The sequence below is a fragment of the Panthera uncia genome, chromosome C2 (genome assembly GCF_023721935.1).
Source record: "Panthera uncia isolate 11264 chromosome C2, Puncia_PCG_1.0, whole genome shotgun sequence".
In the NCBI taxonomy this organism is placed as follows: Eukaryota; Metazoa; Chordata; class Mammalia; order Carnivora; family Felidae; genus Panthera; species Panthera uncia.
This window is the reverse complement of record NC_064810.1, coordinates 85,782,378-85,800,063: the sequence shown is the minus strand read 5'-3', so window position 1 is coordinate 85,800,063 and position 17,686 is coordinate 85,782,378. Positions and strand designations below refer to the sequence as shown.

Below are 17,686 nucleotides of genomic sequence, written 5' to 3'. Positions count from 1 at the left end.
GTTCATTCTTCTGCATGTCGCTGTCCAGTTTTCCCAGCACCACTTGCTGAAGAGACTGTCTTTATTCCATTGGATATTCTTTCCCTCTTTGTCAAAGATTAGTTGGCCATACGTTTGTGGGTCCATTTCTGGGTTCTCTGTTCTGTTCCATTGATCTGAGTGTCTGTTCTTGTGCCAGTACCATACTGTCTTGATGATTACAGCTTTGTGGTATAGCTTGAAGTTTGGGATTGTGATGCCTCCTGCTTTGGTTTTCTTTTTCAAGATTGCTTTGGCTATTCGGGGTCTTTTCTGGTTCCATACAAATTTTAGGATGATTTGTTCTAGCTCTGTGAAGAATGCTGGTGTTACTTTGATAGGGATTGCATGGAATATGTAGATTGCTTTGGGTAGTATCGACATTTTAACAACATTTGTTCTTTCTATCCAGGAGCATGGAATCTTTTTCCATTTTTTTGTGTCTTCTTCAATTTCTTTCATAAGCTTTCTGTGGTTTTCAGTGTATAGATTTTCCACCTCTTTGGTTAGATTTATTCCTAGGTATTTTATGGTTTTTTATATAATAATGGAAATTTTAAAACAGCTTAAGTATTCCGTAAGTAAAAATGTATTCAGTTATATCTTCCATAGAAATAGGTGGTCATAGATCACTATTGTGTATGAGAAATTTACAATAATTTGAGGAAATGTTTTTGAAGTGAAAAAAACAAGATAAAAATCATTATACTATATGAGCACAACTATATAAACCAAAAAAATAAACTAAAAAATATTCATAGAAAAAAAAACTCGTGAGTACATAAAAAATGGTAATAATGGTTGTCTCAGATGCATTTTTCACTGTTTTGTTTCCTCATTCATCTGTACACCATTGCATTTTAAGTAGGTACAAGGCAGAGTCCCAGATCTTAACAGACATTTCAGTCGGTTTTTAAGTGAATGAATTTCTATAATAAGCATGAGTTACTTTTACATTGAAAGAAATATGAATATAATCCACATCTAAGTTAAGAAAAGGAGAAGTGTGGGAAGTGCTCTAGAAAGGAACCTGATTAGTATCTTACACTCAGATTTCCAGTTTTCAAAATGTTTTCACAATTATATTTTATATGATCCTTTTCTGTTAATGACATCATTACTTGCTAAGCTAAGAATTTCTGTTAACCTTAACTTTATCAAACTCTCTGGCCCACCAAAATTCAATTAACCATCAAATCTTGGGTATTTCTTTCTTAGAAATGGCTTTTGATTTCATTGTCATTTTTTTCTCATAGTCCCTGCCTTATTTTAGTTCTTTCCTGTATCACTAAAGTACCCCAACTAGTCTCTCCACTTTCACTTTCCACACTGCTGCCAGAATTATCAGACATGTAAATAACTAGCAGAATTTCATGAATGTGCTATAATAAATAGATTCTGTGGAAGAGAACAGGGGAGAGATTGACACTGCTTCCACACAGTTGCCAAAATATCACTCATCCTAAAATACAAAATTGATCTGCTTAAAGCTTAGTAGTTCCTTGTGGCCTACATTACTGCTTCTCAAGCTTTGGGTGTATAAGAATCACCAGGGGAACTTGTTACAATGTAAATTATCCCCCCTCCCAAAATGTAAATTACCCAGACTCCAGAAAATCTGATTCAGTGCATCTCTGGTCCTGGAACATGCATTTTTAACAAGACTTCCTATTCTTGGTCCTATACATGTGATCCCAGGACAGAATTTTGAGGAACAGTGACCTTGGAATAAAGTGCAATCTCATTAATTTACTATCAGTCTCACAATTCCTCACCAGCCCACTTTTCTGTATATAGTTTCTGTACTTTCCCACTGAACACCTTGCAGTCTAGCCATTGTGAGCTGCCTCAGCTCACCTAGGCCTTTCTGGACTCCTGTGCTCATCAAGCTCATCCTGTTTCTGCTGCTCAGAGCCCCTTTCGCTATGGCTGCTCCTACCCAATAACCTGTTGACCTGGCACACTACCTTGAACTTCTATGTAAACTATGTAAAGTATTCCTGGACTCAGCTCTCCTAGACAGAGTCCGTCTCTCCCTCCTCTGTTTCCTATAGCCTCTTTGTTACAGCACGCACACACTGTACTAAGTTTTGCTTACTTATTTACATATCTGTCTTCCTCAATAGATGATAAGCCTTTTGAAGTCAGGGATGTCATTTTATTTATCTTTTACTTCTAGCATAAGCCTGACCCATAATAATTGCTAAAATACATGTATGTCATGTAATTAACAATCTAGTAAAGATGGGGGAGGAGTGATTAGTTCCACTTTTCAGTGAGAAAAATGAGGTCTTAAGTATTTGCTTAGTTACCCATCTTGGGAGTTTATAGACTTAAGATTTACACCCCCAAGATAACCTGGCTTCTCTTCTGGTTCTGGTCCTTACAGGAAAGGTAGACTGTCATAGTAAAATTACACACAAACACATCCCTTTTTAAAAAAAATTTTTTTTAATGTTTTTATTTATTTTTGAGACAGAGAGAGACGGAGCATGAGCAGGGGAGGGGGAGAGAGAAAGGGAGACACAGAATCCGAAGCAGGCTCCAGGCTCTGAGCTGTCAGCACAGAGCCCGACGCGGGGCTCGAACTCACAGACCGTGAGATCATGACCTGAGCCGAAGTCTGACGCTCAACCGACTGAGCCACCCAGGCGCCCCAAACACATCCCTTTTTTAAGCATCCCCCTCCACTCACCTATCAGTGATCATGTTTGGGGCAGAAGATGTTGCAATAGGGGCTCCTGGGTGATCATTCAGTTAAGCGTCTGACTTTGGCTCAGGTCATGATCTCCTGGTTCCTGAGTTTGAGCCGTGTGTTGGGCTCTGTGTTGACAGGTCAGAGCCTGGGGTCTTCTTTGGGTTCCGAGTCTGCCTCACTCTGTACCCCTTCCCCACTCATGCTCTGTCTCTCTCTCCCTTTCTCTTTCTCTCTCCCTCTCCAAAATAAACAAAAAAGGATGTTTCAATAAACGTTTTTATCATACTCTTTATAAAATAAAACCTATCCCTCCAGATTAAGAACTGGTTACTGGATATTAAGCTCTTTGTCCCTGTTTCACATCCAACCCTGTATGCTCTACTTCATGATGCTTATTTGTATCCCTTGCAGAAACCATATTATAGTACCTGATGGGGTTTCCACAAATGCTGGTTTAATTAAATTCAGCTGACATTTATGTAGGTAACATTTTCTGCAACAACTAAGACAAAAAGTTATCTATAAAAAAAATTTTTTTTAAAAGTTATCTATATATGTATAAGTATTCAAGTAGGTTTCTGTCATATTTTTTTAAGTTTATTTATTTATTTTGAGAGAGAGAGAGGGAGGGAAGGAGGGAGGGGTTGGGGGCGGGGAGAGAGAGAGAGAGAGAAAGAGAGAATCCTAAGCAGGCTCTGCACTGTCAGCCCAGAGCCTGATGCAGGATTCGAACCCACAAACCACGAGATCATGACCTGAGCCGAAATTGAAAGACTAACTGAGCCACCCAGACACCTCTCCATCATATTTTTTAAAGCTCCATTTTCATAGTTTAAATGTGTTTAGCCTTGCTGTAGACTTCAGCCTTAAGGTGTTGATGGAAATCAACCACCAGCTGCAAGGTTCAGATCCAGTGTGCCATAGAATACACATAGCTATGGCTTCAACCAAATGTTAGCAATGAAATATTTAGTAGCAACTGTTCTTTTAAAAGAAACATTTTAGATAATTAGAGTCATCTTGTAATATCCTTATACCCAGCTGTCAGCTTTTTACTTTTTCTGCCAATATTTCTGGAACTGAAATCAAGAAAATGGAAATTAGGGTACCATACTTTGACATACACTAAACACTTGAAAAACTGTTATACCTTATAAAGATTTCCAAATAGAGTTCCTCAGTTTCTCAAGGATGTTTATAAAAGGCAAATACCTATAGTAACCCTCCCCAATATTAAGTTGAAATATATGCATTGGTAAATAATAGGAGCATTAGAGAATTTGAAAAACTGCCTCTATAAATAGACACTGGTCTTGAAGATTATTAAAGTAAATTTGAGCATTTTAATTTCATTTTGAAATTTTGTTGTTTCTTAATTTTGTTACCATGTTTAATCAGCATCTCACTATCCTCCGATTCTCCGTTTCTTTAGCTTTTGCTATCTTTCTACTTTTAATATACTCAAATCTCCATTTTCTTTTTAAATTTACTTACTTATTTTGAGAGAGAGAAGAGCAGGGTAGGGGCAGAAAGAGAAAGAGAGGAAATCCCAAGCAGGCTCCATGCTGTCAGCGCAGAGCCCAGTGTGGGGCTCGAACCCACAAACCGTGAGATCATGACCTGAGCCAAAATCAAGAGTTGGAAGTTTGACTGAGCCACCCAGATGCCCCTGTCAAATGTCTATTTTGTATCATGTCAACTTTAAGTAATAGCCCTGATTCCCCACTATGTTAGACAATGATAATATTATTCTATTTTTCCTTTCAAGTCTTTTCCTACCCTTTCACCCCATGTTATACAAATTTTACATTGTCAAGTAATGGTAACATTTACATTCTATTCTACAACCATACTTAACCCTGCTTATGTATTGTCTATAGGTAGATTTTAATAGTTGAAACTAATGTTAGTTATATTAAAATGATTATGTAAAAATGTTTCATTCCACAACTAAGAATCCTAGGATTAGATTTCTTTATGTGTTCAACATCATGAGCCACACAAAGAATATTTTTAGCATTCCAGTCACATGGTTCCTCTTTTCATACACTGTATAAGTTTCTCAAAATTGTGCTGTTTTGCCTCATATTTTGAGCATAATTTTATTATATATTTTGAGTTTTTCCCCAAAGTTTCCAATTGCCTTTTTTTCTATTGTAAAAATAGTCATGTACATTCTTTATATACATGTCTTTAATACCACTAATAACTCCTCAATTTCCTCATCTGTTGCTTAGAGCCAGTTGTATTCTTTTTCCTGAATATTTTTTACTTGGGCCATACAGATTTCATCTTCTAGCTTGGGTTTATTTCTTCCTACAATTGATAAAACTTTATCCTAGGATTGCTTTTTCTTATTATTTATGTTGTTTGGCCACTGGGCCAGTTCCACCATTTCTAGTATAGGATATCTTCTTCTTTCTTGACTTCCATCTGTGGTTGGCTAGAATAATAAATCAGGTCCCTCAGAATTGATTCATGGAAGGAAAACCCATGGAAATACCTTTATTTTTTTTCTTTACACATAATTTGCTGAGCATAGAATTCCTGGTCAGTTGTTTTCCAACAGATTTTAATTACTGCAGAGTTTTTCACTTGTTATTTTTTTAATTCCAGTGCAGTTAACATCCAGTGTTTCACCTATATAATATTCACCACGGTTATTAATGAGAAGGATGTTTGTTGCCAGTCAGATAATTGTCCCTTTACATACTACCTATTACCTATTTTCCCCCCTGTGGAAGCTTTTAGGCTCTTATCTTTGTCTTTTATCATATAGTATGCAGGATTTTTTTTTTCCATTTGTTCTGCTCAGTTGTCTCTTTTAATCTAAACATGTAGGACTCTCCAGCTCATATGTTTTTTATTTCTTTAATTTTCTTTCTCCATTTTTCTCTTATTTCTTCTGGAATAACAAGTATTTGGTTGTTGGACCTCTTTGATTCATCTTACATCTGTTTACCCCTTATTTTCAATACATTTCTTTTGCTCTGTGTTTTAGCAGTTTTTTTTAATTTTGAAAATCCAGTAGGTGAAATAGATCATTTAATCTGCATTTTATTATGAATAAAGATGAGTAATTATCTGATATTTTTGGCAATTTGCATTTCTTTCTCTGTGAACTCTCAGTTCATATTCTTCTATCCATTTTTTATTGGGTGGTTCCTATATATACAGTAGGGATTTCTCCCATTGTTAATTATATGAGTAGCAAATAATTTTTACTAGTTCATCTTTTATCTTTGCCTATGGTATTTTTCGACTACATACAGGAATTTTTGTTTCTGTGTAATTGGATTTATCAATCTTTTTATGGCATCTTGATTTCACTTAGGAAAGACTTATATGTAGAAGGGTCATCTCATGTGTTCTTACTGTATTTTTATGTTTTTTTTTTACATTGTGATTATTATTCTAAGTAGAATTTATCTGAATGTAAGTTGGGAACCCTCTCTTTTTTTCAAGTGTCCAACCAGTTATTATAAATGGTCTTTTCTCTATTGATTTGAAATGACATCCTTATTTATAATACATTCTGTGTCTATTTTAAATTTTCTGTTCTATTGCTATGAACATCTTAACCATGTAATTATTGTGATTTTATTATATATTTTAATATTTGGTAGGACTAGCCCCTTTTCTCTCCTTTCTTTTTTCCCTCCTCTAATTTCTCCTGAGTTTTCTGCTTTTCTTTTTTTTTTTTTAACATTAGAATCAGCATAATAAGTTCTGCACACACAAATCATACTAGTATTAGTTGGGATCATGTTAAATGTATAGATTATTTAAGGGAGAACTGACATCATTATGAATTTGAGTCTTCCTATCTAAGAACATGATAACGTTTCTCCATTCCTTCAAGTCTTTTGTTTTACTCAGAAACATTTTAAAGTTTTCTTTATCTTAAAGCAGTAAAAATTAAACTTTTCCCCCCTCCAAGTGGCTATCAGTATCATCTAGTAAATAATCTATCCTATTACCTCACTTAGAAGTTCTGGGTTTTGTTTTTTTTTTCCCATACAAAATTGCAGCAACTACTTGTGTTCATTGCTGTACTGAGTTCTGTTCTCTGGATCTGCATCAGCCAATACTATATATACTATTTTTATAACTGAAGCTTTAATGCCTACTAGGCTAGTGTCCCCTCATTATCCTTCTTTTAAACACTCAGTATAATAAAAGCTATTATGAAACTTCTTAGACTGTTTTAAAGGCTCTCTTTCACACACACACACACACTCACACACTCACACAGAAAACTACACCCTCACTTCAGGTGTTAATTATCTTATATAAAGTATTAGCTAATGGATTGAATAGTTTGTGAAAACATACACCTGCACACTGCACAAATGGCATTTATTCTAGAAATACAATGGGTCATATTTTTTTTTAATTTTTTTTAATGTTTATTTATTTTTGAGACAGAGACAGAGCATGAACGAGGGAGGGTCAGAGAGAGAGGGAGACACAGAATCTGAAGCAGGCTCCAGGCTCTGAGCTGTCAGCACAGAGCCCAATGCGGGGCTCGAACTCATGGACTGTGAGATCATGACCTGAGCCGAAGTCAGCCACTTAACCGACTGAGCCACCCAGGTGCCCTACAATGGGTCATATTAACACTAGGAAATCTATAACGCGCATGTACACATACATTTTCTTAATCATTCACACATAAACACATAACCTTAGTAAAAGATGACTTGACATACTAAATAGTAAATGTCCCAAACCAGAAGCTTTAGTCAGGCTTAATAATGAAAGATTCACACTCCATTCATGTTGTGAATAACATAAGGAACAATCAATAACTTCTCTTATTTGTGTTGGTGTGCAACACTGATACAGTTAGACAAGGGAAAGAAAATGAGTATAACAAAGGAGACAAATTATTATTTGAAAATTTTGCTTTTCATTTTGTATATCCATTTCTGTATCCTAACTTCCCATTCATATCCTGCCCTCCAAGTGTAGCCAATGTTAATAGCATGTGATTAATTCTAGGGCAGGGGGAAATAGAAGAGGATAAAGGAATATAATCTGTATTTTTTCATTTTATTCGTGTAGAATTATAATTAGCATTTTCTTTTTAAAAGTATATTCTGAGTCTATCATTATATTCCCTTTTTAAATTTGTATTTAATTTTCATCATTAAAATAATTGCATCTTCCAGTAATCACAGAATGATGAGGTTGGGTGATTCTCCTCCATAGGAAACAGGCACAAGAATGCTGGAGTAACTATAATAATACCAGTGAATTACTCTTTAAAGTAAAGAGTAATACTAGAGACAGAGAGATACATTTCATAAATGTAAGGGAATGAATACAACAGGAAAATATAAAAATTCTAAGTGTATATCAGTGTAACAGAGGCACAAAATACATGGAAGCAAAAAACCAACAAAACTGAAAGGAGAAATGGTTCAACATTTAGTGTTGGAGATTTTAGTACACTTCTGTCAACAATGGGTAGGATAAGTAGGCAGAAAAACAGGATAAATAAGACTTGAGTAAGGCAAGTTGACCTAATTGACATCTACAATAAATTATACCCAATGCATTCAAAGTGGATTTGAAACATTCATCAGAATGAGCCATCTACTGACCCACACACATAAAATGTATTAGTAAATATAAGAAAATTGAAATTATGCATTGTGTTCTGCAACCACAAGGAATTAAATTTAAAAATCAATACAAAAAAATCAGTACAGAAAGAAATAAGGAAAATCCCCAAATATGTAGAAATTAAATAATGCATTTCTAAGTAACCCATGGGTGAAAGAAGAATTCACAGGGGAAATTAGGAAATATTTTTACCAAATGAAAATAGAAATACAACAACATATGAAAATAATCAGTATATAGCTAAAGCAGTGCTAACAAAGATATTTGTAGCTTTAAAGACCTACTAGAAAAGAAAGGTCTAAAATCAGTGATCTAAGCTGCTGCTTTAAGAAGCTAGCAAAGAAAGAGTGAATTAAACCCAAAATAAGTAAAAGAAAGGAAATAATAAAGCTCATAGCACAAATCAAGGAAATAGAAAATAGAAAATCAATGAAAAACTGGTTCTTTAAAAAGTTCAATAAAATTAACAAACCTTTAACTAGAATGATCAAGAAAAAAGGAGATGCAAATAAACAATATTATCTATTTTATAGATACTTAAAAATATAATAAAGGAACATTATGAACAACTTTACACTAACCAATTTGATGACTTAGATGAGGTGGAAAAATTCCTTGCAAAATTCAAATGACCAAAATGGACTCAAGAAGAAATAGAAAATGTAAATAGACTTACATAAAGAAATTCAATTAGTAATTTAAAACCTTCCAACAACAAAAAAAAATCCAGACCCTGAAGGCATAGCTGGTAATTCTGAGAAACATGAAAGAATTAAAAATACCAGTCCTACAGAAATTTTCAAAAAATACAGGACTAAAAAATGTCACAACTCACTTTATGAGGCCAACATTACCCACTTACCACAACCAAATGAAGACATTGTGAGAAAAGAAAAATAGTAGCCAATATTCCTCATGAACATAAGACACAAAACCCCTTAACAAAATATTAGCATGTTAAATCTAGCAGTATATAAAAAAAATAATACATCATAGCCATGTGGGATTTATCCTAGTAATGCAAGGCTGGTTTAGCTTCCAAAAAATCAATTCAATGTAATATACCATGCTACCAAGATAAAGTTGAAAAAAATATATTTGCATCCCAGTAGATACAGATGACAAAATTCAGTACAGACTTACAATAAAACCTCTCAGCAGAGTAGGAATTGAAGGCACCCTCCTTAACATGATAAAGGATGTTTATGAAAAAACCATTAACATACTTCATGGTGAATGATTTTATGCATTTCCACTTTAAGATCAAGACCAAGTCAAGGATGTTTGCTGTCACCACTTTTATTCAGTATTACATTGGAGGTCATGCATGGCTGGTGCATTAAGGCAAGAAAAAGAAACGAAAGGACATACAGAATAGAAAGAATGAAGTAAAAGTATTCACAGGTGGCATGTATATAGAAAGTTCTAAGAAATCTGCAAAAAAGGATGAGTATGTGAATTTACAAGGCTGTAGAAGATTGTTAATAAACAAGAACTAATTGTATTTCTACATACTAGCAATGAATGATCCAACAATGAAATTAAAAAACAAAAAACCACGGTAATATTGTGTAATTACTTAGAAATGAATTCAACAAAAGATATGCAAAACCTTTACACTGAAAATTACAAAGTATTGCCGACAGAAATTAAAGAAGACCTAAATTAATTGAGAGATACACCATGTTTTTGAATTGGAAGAGTAAATATTGTTAGGGTGGCAGTTCTCATAAAACTGAGCTATAGAGTGAATGCAATCCCAATCAAAATCTTGTCAGTCTTTTTCATAGGAATTGGCAAAATGATTCTAAAATTTATATGGAAATGCAAAGGCATAAAGTAGCAGCCAAAAAAAAATTTAAGCACAGTCATCTAAGGACTTAAAATACCTGATTTTTAGAATTGCTATGAAGCTACAGTAGTCAGAATGGTTCAGTATTAGCATAAGGATAGACATATAGATGAATGGAGGAAATTTGGAATCTAGAAATTGAACCATACTTAATAGGATAATTGATTTTTTACAAAAGTACTAATATAATTCAAGGGGGAAAGAATAATCTTTTCAAAAAATGGTTCTAGAATAACTAGATGTCCATTTGGAGAAAACTTTTTTTTTTTTTTTTTTGGAGAAAACTTTTTTAAGTTCATTTACTTTGAGAGGGAGAAAGAGTGGGAGAGAGGCAGAGAGAGAGAGGGAGACAGAATCTTGGGCAGGCTCTGCACTTTCTACAGAGCCCCACGTGGGGCTCAAACTCACAAACCCTTGAGATAGTGACCTGAGCATTTGGAGAAATTTTTAAAAAGATCCTTAACACAATCTTCACACTAAACCCCAAAAATTCATTCAAAATGGATCCTAGACCTAAACATAAATGGTAAAAATGAAAACATCCTACTAAGTGAAAGAAGCTAGACACAAAACATTGCATACTGAATTATTTCAGTTATGTGAAAGTCCAGAATAAGAAAAAACATACAAAGACAGAAACCAAATTATTAGTTACCTAGGACCTGGGGTAAGAATGAAGATTGAGGATTGACAACAAAGGGAGAAAACTTATAGGGGTAGGTAGCTGTTTTTAACTTGATTGTGGTGGTAATTTTCACAACTGTTACACATTTACCAAGACACATTGAACCAAATTTTAAATTACCTCAGATAAATAAAAATACAATCATGTTGTTTTAAATTACTACTGAAAGGGGCGCCTGGGTGGCTCAGTCGGTTAAGCGTCCGACTTCAGCTCAGGTCACGATCTCGTGGTCCGTGAGTTCGAGCCTCGCGTCGGGCTCTGGGCTGATGGCTCAGAGCCTGGAGCCTGCTTCCGATTCTGTGTCTCCCTCTCTCTCTGACCCTCCCCCGTTCATGCTCTGTCTCTCTCTGTCTCAAAAATAAATAAACGTTAAAAAAAATTTTTTTTAATTACTACTGAAAGATTAATTAAAAAGTTTACCACTCCTCCTTCCTCCCATCCTGTCCCCTAAACTTGTCTTGCCTTAAGTAATTCTTCAGGAAAACCACTTTCAACTATTTCAGCTGCTCATATTTACCACTTATAATAATGGGGTATATTGCTATCTCTTGGTCCACCAATATTTGACATCCATTAATTTCTTCTTATAACATGATTTTACCTCTTTTAATGCCTTACTTTGCCTTATCTCATGTCCTAGTATATTATTTCTGGCTAAATATACACTTAGTGTTTTTATTATTATGACCACATAATATTATTCAGTAATGAAACAAATAGTGCATGTGGTTATATCTTTTATGGTACAATATTTTTGTGTTTATTGTTTAAATTAATTACCTCATTTAAAAATTTTGCTTAGTTAAACCATCATATCTGAGTTTCTTCCCACATGCTTCGAGCCTCTTTGTAATACCATTCACCCATGAGATAGTTTGGTTATTTTCCAAAGATACCTTCCTGGAGACTTCAGTTTCTCTGATTTAATCTTGACTGCTCCCTAGGTCTGTTTCACAGCTGTTTCGGTAAGACTTCTCTTTGCTCTCATCCTGGAAATTCCCTACACCTGCTTCCTGTGTTGCAGCCTTCATTTCCTGTACCCTATATCTTCATGGTTTATTCCCTCATTTACAGGAGCATATCCTTTAGTGGCTTCCTGAAAAGAGATAACTGAGAGGTAAATTTTTTGAGATTTTTGCATACCTGAATATGTCATTTTCTACTCCTACAATTATGTGATATTTTAGATGAGTGTAGAATCCTAGATTGAAAATCATTTTTACTCAGAATTTTTACAGTATTCTTTCTTCTGGTTTCCAGTTGTGCTATTTAGTGGTCCAGTGCCATTTCTGGTTCCTTACCTTTTATTTATTTATTTTTCTCTTTGGAAGAGTTTATTATCTTCTCTTCATGCCTAGTATTCTGAAACTTTAAAGCATTGTATTTTTCATTTATTGTACTGTGCACTATGTAGGTCCTTGCTTCCTGCCGACTTAACATCCTTCAGCTCTTGGAAACTTTTTGCCTTTTTTGATATATTCTCACCTCTGTTTTCATTGGTCTTTCTGGAATTCCTACAAATCAGGTATTAAACTTCCTGGATTTCTTTTTCTAATTTTTTACCTTTCCCTTCTATTACTCATCTCTTTCTCTTTTTTCTGCCTTGTGGAAAATTGCCTTGACTGTAACTTCAAGTTTTCATTGAACTTTTTTTCAGCTCTTATTGTCTAATTATTCTTTTCTTGTTGATTGCTCATCTGGTAAATGATAATAGTATTTTCTCTTAGAATATCTTAGTTTTCTTGACATTTTTTTCTGTTCCATCATTGTTTCTCAGCACTCCTATGATGTTTTGGTCTCTGTCTTTAGTATTGGAGACTTGCCTGAAATGCATAAGAATTTTTGACTGTCATTCATATTTAAAAGAATTTAAATTTTTTTTTTTAACTTTTTTTTATTTATTTTTGAGACAGAGAGAGACAGAGCATGAACGGGGGAGGGTCAGAGAGAGAGGGAGACACAGAATCGGAAGCAGGCTCCAGGCTCTGAGCCATCAGCCCAGAGCCCGACGCGGGACTCGAACTCACGGACCGCGAGATGGTGACCTGAGCTGAAGTCGGACGCTTAACCGACTGAGCCACCCAGGCGCCCCCATATTTAAAAGAATTTAAAGGCTGGTGGGAAATAGAGTTTGAGAGCAGAGCTCTTGTCTGTTGGTGGACCATGCTCTAGGAAATCCCTAAATGTCATGATCTTTCTCTGGGTTAGTCAGTTTTGGATCTTTTTCTGGAGAAAATTTATCATCTCCTGTGTAGAGCTGCAAGTGCTCTTGAGCCATACTGAAGAAAGGGGCTTCGAGTCTTTCTTATAATCTTCTGGTTTTAGTCACAACTTTACCCTTATCTACTTCTGTGTATATTTAAGTCCAAAGTCCCTTGGGTTTAATTTTTCCAGAAACTCTACCTTCTGAGTTCTGAAGGATTGGGAAGTCATTGACTACACTAAGTGGACTTAACCTGGAATTCTAATAGTTCCAGGTATCTCCTAGCTCCAAACCTTTCTGAGGTTAAGAATTGGCTTGCTTCTTATCTATAGGCACTTAAATTTAATATTCCTCATCTCAATGAGCATTCTCTCTTTTTTTTTTTTTTTTTTTTTTTTTTTAGCCTGTCTATATGTTATGGTTTAGGGTTACAGTTTTCTGGCTTTATCAAAGAAGGTGTTTGTTTACCTTATTCTCCTTATTTGGGAGTGATTGGAGGCACAGAGGTTTTTACCCTGATATTTTGAAATCAGAAGTCTGATTTTTTTTTTATTGTTTTTAATGTTTTATTTATTTTTGAGAGAGAGAGACAGAGCATGAGCAGGGGAGGGACAGAGAGAGGGAGACACAGAACTGGCAGCAGGCTCCAGGCTCCACAGTCACCACAGAGCCCAACGCGGGGCTCGAACTCATGAACTGTGAAATCATGACCTGAGCCAAAGTCGGAGGCTTAACCAACTGAGCCAACCCAGGCGCCCGTTTCTTCCCTTTTTATAAGCACACTGTTCTACAGGTCTTCCTCAACCTCCTTGTGTATTTTGGTGTTCTTTTCGTATTAGTACACATAGATCTACATCATTCATCTTAATAGCTGTGTAGGATTTCATAAATTACACTACTATAATTTACATAATTATTACCCTATTAATATGAGGTTGTTTCCAGTTTTTGCTTTCATGAACATTGCCTCTTTGAATATTCTTTAACCTGCTTTTTGGTAAATTTGTACAAATATATCCATATAATAACTTCTGCTGGGAGATTGCCTAGCCTAAGAATATGTACATTTTAAATTTTGAATCATATTGGAGTGCCTGAGTAGACCAGTTGGTTACATGTCCAAGTCTTGATTTTGGCTCACATCATGATCTCACAGTTTGTGAATTCAAGCCCCACGTCAGGTTCTGTGCTGGCAGTGCAGAGCCTGCTTCAGATTCTCTCTCCCTCTCCCTCTGCACCTACCCTGCTTTCATTCTCTCTCTCTCTCTCTCTCTCTCTCTCTGTCTGTCTCTCAAAATAAATAAATATTTAATCATATTGTTAGAATTGTCTTCTAGAAAGTTTGCATTTCCACCAACTTTCTAAGAGTGCTATTTTTACAGTCATGGGTTTCATCAAGCTTAATTTTTTTTTCAATCTGATAAGTAAAAAATGGGAATATATCATTGTTTTTATTTTCATTTTAAAATTATTGCCTTAAGCTTATCCCATTTAAATTTCCTTTTCTGCAAAGTATTTGCAATGCTTTCTTATTCATCTTTTTCTTACTGACTTGTCCAAACTATTTGTAAATTACCAAAAATAAATTAGCCTTTTGTCCTATCTGTTGTAAATACATCTTTACCAGTTTGCCAGTGGTCTTTGAATTTGGTTTGTGGTACTTTTGCCAGACCAAAATCTTTTACTTTTATTTAGTCATATTTATCCACTTTTTTCCCGTATGTCTTCTTGGTATTATACCATTAATATGTAAATAAACCATAGTTTTCCTTTGTATGAACAATAACCAATTATATAATGGACGAGAAGAACTCATTTATAAAATTAACAATAAGATCACTTATCTAGAAATAAACTTAGTAAGCCATAGCAGAACTTACATGAAGCAATCTTTTAAAACTCTACTGAGAAGGCAAAGATTTCTTGGACAAGACACAAGAAGCACTAATAAAAGAAAATAAGATGAATAAGACTTTATCAAAATTAAAATTTTTTGCTCATCAAAAGACAGAATGGGAAAAAAAATATTCTCAGTTTTTACTGAGTGACAGAAATGACAAAAGAACTTACACCAGAATATATAAAGAACCTCTGAAATCAACATTATAAAAAATCAACTACCAAATACAAAAATGCATACTCAAACAGACATTTCACAGAAGATAAACAAATGGCCAGTGAGCACATGAAGAAATTTCAACATCATTAGTCATCAGTAAACAGTAAAACACTATGGTTTTAATTTGTAGAGGTACCACTACATACCCACTAGAATAGCTTAAATGGAAAAACTGATACCACTAACTAGTTATGAGGATAAAGAGCAACTGGAATTCTCACTTATTGCTGGCAGTAATGCAAAATGGTCAGTCACTTTGGAGAACTGGTAGGTAGGTAAACATAATGTTTACCTTATGTATTGAGAGGTCCCCAACACCATCCCCAGGTTTGTTTGCTAGCCAAGAGGACGCATAGGACTTGGTGTGTAATCATATGTATGATCAAAGAGTACAAACCACAGTCAACAAAAGGAAAAGGTACATGGGGAGAAATCCAGGGGAGATTATGTGCAGGCTTCCAAGGGTCCTTTTGTAGTGGAGTCACCCAAGGTAGACTTAATTTCCCCAGCAAGAAGTTGAGACAACATGTATGAAATGTAGGCAACCAAGAAAGCTTGTTAGGTTCAGCACACAAATGTTTTGAGGCTGATCCTTCTGCCCAACTACCCAAATTCCAGAAGGCAAGCAGATACTCAATATAAACCATATTGTTTTCATTAACAGTTTAGGCACAGTGAGCCACTATCACTTCAAAAGAAGTGAAAGTATATGTCCACTAAAACAAAAAAACTAATGTAAGAATGTTCGTGGCCAAAACTGGAAACAGCTCATATATTCAACAATTGGAGAATGGATAAATGAGCTGAAATATATTTTGGTCTGCTACTTGGCAATTAAAAAGAATTAATTGGTCATATATCAACAGCATGCATAAATCTCAAATGCAGTATGTTAAGCAAAAGAAGCCAAACACAAAATAGTATATACACTGTATAATTCAATTTATATGAAGTCAAGAACCTGCAAAAGTGACCTATGATTACAGAAATCAAAATGTGATAATCAAGGGGCAGAGAGAGAAATGAATTGCAAAAGAGCATGAAATAATGTTCCGGGTTAATAGATATGTTCTATATCTTGGTTTGTATGGTGGTTACATGGATATAAAAAGTTGTTGAAAGTCATCAAACTGAACACTTAAGCTCAGTTAAGAACACAGTGCAGTTCACTGTAAGTTAATTACAGTACAATTAAAAAGTTAATACTAAGGAACATTGAAAAACAGAAAACTGTAAGTACATACTTGGATAGGAAGTATGCCTCCCTAAACTAGTAGAAATCAGAGTTTCTCAATCAAAATACCAGTTTTGCTTTGATCTTTGTTTTGACTTTAACGAAATGAATCTGAAGTTAATTTGGAATTAGAAACCAGGTTTAATGGGACTGAATGGAAAGCATTTGGGCTGAATTGAAAGGATAGGTATGATTGAAATGGCAATGAATAGGAATAGAGGTAGGAGAAAGATCATGGACCCTTTTTCCAAAACCAAAAAAAAAATCTGTAAAGGAAAATGATCTAGAAAGCTTAGAGCTTGAAGTGTGGGGGGAAAGAGAGTAAGGGGGGGAGCATAGTTGTAATGGTTGGTGAGGCTTTGAGTTTGAACTATATTCTGTAGATACTAGAAATTCACCATATTATTTTAATTGAGTAGTGATGTGATTAGGTAGATGTTTTAGGTAGCCAGTATTCCTCACACTGGCTAATTAATTGGGGAGGGAAGAAACTAAATACTGTGCTTTCATGGCTTTTTGCCTTAGTTCATACAGCACTTAGGCTGCTGCTCATTTTGTACCAGTCAGAAATCCTATCATTCATTAAGCACCTTTCCCTTAAGCGCATACATACGCTTTGTCCTGTAATTACTATATTCTGCTTTTCAGATTGTAAGGTATTAGAACTCTATTCTTTTCACCTTCATTTATATACACATATGAATGATCTTTTCCCTCTTCTTTTCCATCAGTCATCCCTTCACTTTAATTGCCAGTGTCTTATAGATAGCAATTACTTTATGAAGGCTTGTTGAATTAGAGACCTGTCATTGTTCCATATGAGAACTCGTTAGGGTTTAGAAGTGATAGAGAAGATGCCCCCCCGCCAAAGTGATGCATTTGAGGGTGATTTAATGGGTGGAAGTGACATCATGCAAGAGAAGTTGAGAACTCCAAAGGGTCCAGCCTTGGAGATTGAGAGAGTGGTGGTGTCATGAATACACAGAGTAAGAGGTACCAACAAGAAAAACAATTAAAAGAGGCCAGGAAAATATCCTAGAAAGATTATTTTGACTTTTATTGGGGAAATTTGGGGGGAAATTTTAAGTCATTTAAAACATCAATAGTTCCTTACCTTTGTAACTTTTACCTTTCAATTATGAAGATATTTTAAGACAAGATATAGAATACGAACCTGAGAACTTCCTAACATTTAACGTTATGGAAATAATCCACTTTTAGACTGTTCTCTACATTATTGCAGTGA

At 34.9% G+C, this 17,686-nt stretch overlaps 1 protein-coding gene across 2 annotated transcripts in view; it reads left to right on the top strand.

The window, feature by feature from the left end:
- PIK3CA (phosphatidylinositol-4,5-bisphosphate 3-kinase catalytic subunit alpha) overlaps positions 1-17,686 on the top strand; it is a 78,797-nt gene that overhangs the window by 14,952 nt on the left and 46,159 nt on the right. The window lies entirely within an intron of this gene.